At 37.6% G+C, this 6625-nt stretch overlaps 1 long non-coding RNA gene across 5 annotated transcripts in view; it reads right to left on the reverse strand.

The window, feature by feature from the left end:
• LOC143673003 (uncharacterized) overlaps positions 1–5480 on the reverse strand; it is a 66298-nt gene extending 60818 nt beyond the window's left edge. For all 5 annotated transcript variants that reach the window (XR_013170137.1, XR_013170135.1, XR_013170136.1 and 2 more), the window contains exons 1-2: positions 5263–5480; positions 2684–2792 (exon numbers count right to left, since the gene is read on the reverse strand). This is a non-coding gene — a long non-coding RNA (uncharacterized LOC143673003). The remainder of the gene's footprint in view (positions 1–2683; positions 2793–5262) is intronic.
• Positions 5481–6625: the final 1145 nt, after the last annotated feature.

Raw genomic sequence — 6625 nt, forward strand, 5'->3', positions numbered from 1 at the left:
CCAAACTAACAGTATTCCAGGAAACCCTTAAGGATACACTGGGCTCTATAAAAATTGTGCATGTTAAGTTTATTTTGCAGAGATTTAAAGCCTCCAGATTTTTACAATGCCAGATGAACTCTGAAACCCCAAAGTACTGGTATCTCCAAGAACAACCAGTTTCATTCTTCTACACCACCGTGGGGATGTCCCTGTTTTGGCAGGAAAAAGTTATGAGCCATTGTCCAGATATCCCTCAATATTAAAAGATGATTATCAAATGAGAGGAAGGAACTGAAACCTAGAAGTTATGATTTAGATAATGATTATGGTTGCTTAATAATCATATAGATATTCCTATAATTTCTCATATATTGGAGTAAGCAGAGGGAAATGTCTGAAATGTTTGAACTGTAATCCAACTGCCTTGATCCCTGATAATGATTGTACGGGCTTTATCTTGTGCCCTTTTGATTGTAAAAACATTATGGCTGACTCTCACTTTTACCCATTTTACATGATTTTTTTTTATTTTGCAGTCTTGTGATCACTGAGGCAGTCCATTTTATGTTTATTAATGAAGAATCTTTGGTCAGCCAAAAATTCATAGCTCATCCCAAATATAAAATTTTCTTTATAGCAGGAGTTGGAGCCAACCCAAGTGGGCCCAGCTGACATATGCAGTATCTTAAACTTTAATCTATAAATCATCTATGCCTCATTATAATGATGTGCATACAAAAATCATTTCTATCATTGTCTGCCTTTTACTTAGGTTCATTCTGTGACTAAGCATGAAATCAATTTCCATTTGCTCAATAATTAAATCCATATAACCACATCCTATGAGAACATTACACTCAGAATCCTAAAATCTGTCCATCTTTTAATGCTATAAAACTATTCAAATTACTGCAGTTTGGGGAGACAGATTTTGGGTTGGTAGACCATCTGATCTCTTGCTTCATACCTACCAATATACTTTTTCTGTTTGAAATGCTGGTGTCTCAGGAATTGGGAATTGAGTGCATTGAACAAAGGATTCCAAAACATTTGTCTGTTAAGAATTTGGTGATCCCAGAAGTGGTGTTCCCAATGCTCTGGAGGGCCGGCAGAATAGTTAAGCATGGTGTCCTAGTTTGTTAGCTGCCAGAATGCAATATACCAGAAATGGAATGGTTTTTTAAAGGGGAATTTAATAAGTTGTTAGTTTACTGTTCTAAGGCCAAAAAATTGTCCCAATTAAAACAAGTCTACAGAAATGTCCAATCTGAGGCATCCAAGGAAAGATACCTTGGTTCAAGAAGGCCGATGAAATTCAGGGTTTCTCCCTCAAGTGAGAAGGCACATGGTAAACACAGTCAGGGCTTCTTTCTCAGCACATGGTAAACATGGCATTATCTGCTAGCTTTCTTTCTTGGCTTCTGGTTTCATGAAGCTCCCTGGGATGTGTTTTCCTTCTTCATCTCTAAAGATCGCTGGCTTGTGGACTCCCTGCTTCATGGTGCTGCAGCATTCTCTGCTATCTCCAAATCTCATTCATTCTCCAAAATGTTTCCTCTTTTATAGGACTCCAGAAACTTATCCAGACCCACCCAAATGGGTGGAGACATGTCACCTAATCCAGTTTAACAACCACTCTTGATTAAGTCACATCTAAAGGGAGATGACCTAATTATAGCCTCAAGCATACAGTATTGAATAAGGATTATTTTGCCTTTACAATATGGGCTTTAGATTAAAACATGGCTTTTCTAGGGTATATATATCTTTTCAAACCAGCACACATGGTAACCCAAAATTTTGCAGCCACTGTACGCTATTTAGTCCACTGGCTTAGCAATTGGGTGTTTTGTCTGATCTATTGGAATTTCAGACCAGCTAAGTAGGGTTCCAATGAATCACCAAACCACTGCCCTGTTTAGGCAAGGCCTGGACACAGCTGTGGTTAATGAACTGAGGATGAACCTCAGGAGGCTTAAAGGGTTCCACCAAATATTGAAAGATCAAAGTACAGTAAGTCAATCACATTAAGTGCAACAGGATAATCACAAAAAAGATCCTACACATTGTCCTCAAGTTGGAGCAGAGGAATACAAGAAATCCCCCTTGCAGTAAAATTGTGGTGCTATTGCTAGCACACATTTTCCTTGAGCTTAAAGACAAAGACCTTGCAAACTCCAGAGAGCTGGCAGAAAACTGCTTCAGAGTATTGACCACAGGGAGGTAAGTCTTTGAGCTGTGTGTGTGTGCATGTGTGTGTGTGTGTGTGTGTGGAGAGAGAAAGACAGAGAGTGAGAGACAGAAAGAGAGAGAGTCACTGCTTATCTGTGTATCTGCATTACCTCTTATTGGCTGGTTATTTTTTACTTCCTCGTTTTCTTTCTTCCACTCAGTGCAAACATATCCTTGCCTTAAATTTTCAGTTTAGGTTTCTTAAGAGATCTGTATGGTCACACAGGAATTATTTTCTCCAGTGATGGCTGACAACTGTATCAACTCAGCCACTCTGAGGATTGCATGGACAGGTAACTTCCTTCTTTAATGTATATACTCAGTGTGGTGATACCTTTGTTGAATTCAAAGACAAACTGCAGACATAGCAGATACATATCTAGCATGAGTCCTATTTCTAGACCCCACACCATCCAGCCCAGGATCCATAAAGCAGTAACTGTTAAGGGCACATCCATGCAATACTCACCCAGCACAGTATCCAGGTGACACTGGAAACTTCTTCCTGTTCCTGACCCCTTTCTGAGGAGGGGCAGTCTGGGAGATGTGGTCCCATCCAGGGATCTGCTCTTATGTACCTAGATTGGAAGTAAGTTCCTATTTAGGGTCTGGAAAGCAAACTGAATACTTGTGGAAAAGTTGGGATATCTTTTTAAAAATGTAAAGTGTCATGTACTCCTTCCCTTCTAAGTTTTGCTTATATTTTTTTCTGCTATCCCTTCTTTTTGGACTCCTCTTGTTAGAAAAGAAAATGTGGCAAGGAACACAGATTTATACAATACTCCCCCAATCCATTCACATCTCAGGTCCAAGTTTATTAGAGTACAATAATCTGATAAACAAAGTAACTATACCTAGTCATATACCTGTATCATTCACATAAAGTTATCTGGTCCTCCATGTGTTTGGAAAAGGAGAAGCAGTTCAGGAACATAACAGAGGTCACTGAGAAGGAGATATACTTCTGATGAGCCAGGTGGGTGAAGTTTTACCCCAGTAGTCAACACGCCACAGAGCTGGAAGTTTTCAGTTATGTATTGCTATTAAGTATGTGAGATGGAGGAAGGGATCCTTCTAGGCCTCTCTGAGATTTCATTGAGTCTAGCTGTTATCTGTGAAGCAGTGCATGTCTCCCAGCCTCCCTCATGAATGGAAAACATTCTTTGGAAACTGCATCTATTCCTCAATAATGGAATCAGTTTTATTGATGACTATGAATGCAGGGTCCCATTACCCACAAATTCCTCTTCAAAATTTTGTAAAATATGAAGGTACTTGTATCTTCCCCATTTTGAAAGGTGAGCGGGTTATTTTTCTATATTTCAATAACCCCACTTCTGCCTGTTCCGCTTACAGAGACTTATATAATGTTCAATGATAAGAAGTTACATGATGATGTCTGGTTTACACTGACACTTTCTTATTATGAAAAGTCTCTAAATGTCTTAAAGTATTTTCATCATATTTCTTCTAAATATAATTCATGAATAAACCACCTCATTAGATCTCTAGGCAGGTCTGATGCAGAAAACTGGAAATGGGTAGGTGAACTATGCTACCAACTCCTCACTTCCATTCCCTTGTTACCTTGAGAACTCAAAGCAGGCACTCAGTAAGAGCTATGGATATACCCTTCCATCACCTAATCCCAAAGTCCTGGGATATCCTAAATATATATCACCAAACAGGGCAGAATACAGCATGTGATGAATTGAATAAATAAATATCCTAGGGAACAGTAAAGAACACTCTTTGTGATTCAAAGAGACCATCTTCTTCAAAGAATGTCTAACATCAGGGCTATTTGATAATGACTATAGGTGTGCTGATTATCTTGAGATTTTCAAGGTTTTCATTTTACATCTAAGCTCATTCACACTGCAGATTCCAATTGCATGCCTCCCCAAGTGGTCTCATTTCCTAGCTTCCAGGGATTTTCTGCATTATTCCTCATTCACACACACACCTATGTATCCTCAAACTAAAAATGACATGTTGCATCCTCATATGCACAATCTCTCTGACTTCCTCTTCTGGAAGTTGAAGTTGGAGTAAATTCTCTTCTTTTAAATGGTCCTCAAATTAGATTCCCTATGTCACAATCTCCCTCTTGAGTGGCATATTTCAATTGATCAGTAACTTATTTCCATCTGCAAAATTTCCTGTTTCAAATTAATGACACAATAATGGGTATTTTTCTTATGACTATACCCTATGGAGACTTTGCTCTCTGTGAGGGACTTACTCAACACCTGATGTCCTCACACTTCACTATTGGTATAGGTTGTCAGTGACAGTGAAATGTATTGGGGAAGCAATGCCTTACCTGTCAATTCACCCTGTTTCTCCACTTTCTTGCCTTTGCACTGATGCTGAACAACCAAGAAATAAGTGGTGCATGAATATAATATAAATGCCTCTTTTCAAAGAAATATTCAGAACATAATATCTGAATAATATATCTTTTAATTTAGTCTATTAAACACTTGTGAATTACTGCTTTCTAGTATGGTTTAAACTTTGAATAACACAAAGATTGTTTTGTTTTGGATGAAATGAATTATTTTTTCAGGAATCCTTTTCTTGGTTAGGAGTCCTCTTTTGAACAAAGCCAAGAATCTCCATCCTACAGGAGCACATGTGCTCCTAAAATAGGATGTGACCTGACAGAGCTCAGAAAAAAGCATCTCATTAGAGGCTTTCAGAGGCTCAGAATTGTCCTTCATATCAGCATAACAAAGGGAACATGCTCAGCCAGGAGATATGGATGTGGAATAGGGATATAGAACAAAGGTTTAGTGACTCTTTATAGATATCATGGATATCCTATATATTAAAATCCATAGCCACATGGCTGTGAAGTTTGGATTGAACCAACAGCCCATACAACAATATCTTCCCTTACCTGTTCCCTATATTTTAGACCTATCCTTTTGATTGTTTTGTACATAGCTGTCCCTCTGCACCAATGTAATAGATTTAGAAAAGTGGGAAATGGGACAGAGGAAAACTGAATCTCTACTGGGGACTGGTAATAGGGTACCTTACCTCACTGAAGTCCAGATGCTGCTCAATTACCTGGAATAGTAACTTCCGCTGCCTGTAGCGGGTCAAAAGAATGTAAAGCCCCACTACAGACAAGCACAGATAGACAAAGCCCAGGCCCCAATACTATGGGTCACTCTAGCTGAATTATATAGAAAAATTTTCAACATCCACAGTGAAGTGCTGCCTCAGGTAACTAAGCATTGAGGAAGCATGCTCCAGCCCAGAATTCCAGTCTGACATCACAGAGCTTAGGCCAGTCACAGAGGCTCAGTTGCTGTGGGAGAGGATGACCAGAGGAAGGATCACACATGACCTATCCCCCACCACCTCACTTCTCCTTTGCTCCAAATAAAGCCTCCTCCAAGCCTCTTTTCTTTCCATATTATCATTGGCTTCTGTTTCCCAAATTTATATTTTATTTACTTCACAGGTATCAGTTTTAGTGTAAGTTTCCACTTCTCTTAATATGGAAATATGTGGTAACCATTACGCTAATTCACCAGTTCCACAGTTCTCTAAACTGAATTTCTCCCAAGAATTTTGGGTAAAACTTTTATTTTATACTTGGAGTCTCCTCTTTTCTCAACTTTAGTGTGCCTGGATAAGTTTTTAAAAATATCTCAACTTATACCAGAATTTCTCTACAAGTCACTATTGAAATTTTGTGTCTGAAATTTCTTTTGGTGATTTCTGTGTCAGATAGTTATTTAGGGTGAGAATTTACCAGAACTGACAGATACTTTCTCAGTCTAATTTCAATCAATACGTTCACCATCATCTCTTTTACTCAGATAACTTAAATTTCAAGCTGTAACATTCCATGTATTCCCTTGACTTCAAGAAGGTTCTCTATTTTATCAAAATTCTCCTCATAAACCTTATGATTTTGTATGCTAAGTTAATTTAATTTATATTCTTCAATTGATATTTCAGAATACATTTAGATTATTAGAAATTAAAGTATCAGAAAACTAGAAACACTTATCAAATTATGATATATCAGGATAATAATTACAAACAAATAATCATGAATGCAGAGTAGAGATTTAACCAAAATTCTGATATAATTCTTTTTAAGAGATTATTGTATGATAATGGAGTTGGTTGTGAAAGCCAAGTACTTCCAGACCACACTGAGGGCTCAAACTAAATAAACTAAATGTCTAAATTTAATAAATCAAGAAACAATAATGCAAATAGTATTTTAAAATATGGAAGTCAATAATGAATGCGAGAGCTAAAAGTTAAAAGAGGTTATTTCTGAGAAACTGGCCTTAACAAGAGACTATGGGTTTCACTGTTTAATTTTTTTTCTTTTTATCATTTTTATAGAAATAATTGGTATCTAATATCAAATGAACCC

The sequence above is a fragment of the Tamandua tetradactyla genome (genome assembly GCF_023851605.1).
Source record: "Tamandua tetradactyla isolate mTamTet1 chromosome 22 unlocalized genomic scaffold, mTamTet1.pri SUPER_22_unloc_3, whole genome shotgun sequence".
Classification (NCBI taxonomy): Eukaryota; Metazoa; Chordata; class Mammalia; order Pilosa; family Myrmecophagidae; genus Tamandua; species Tamandua tetradactyla.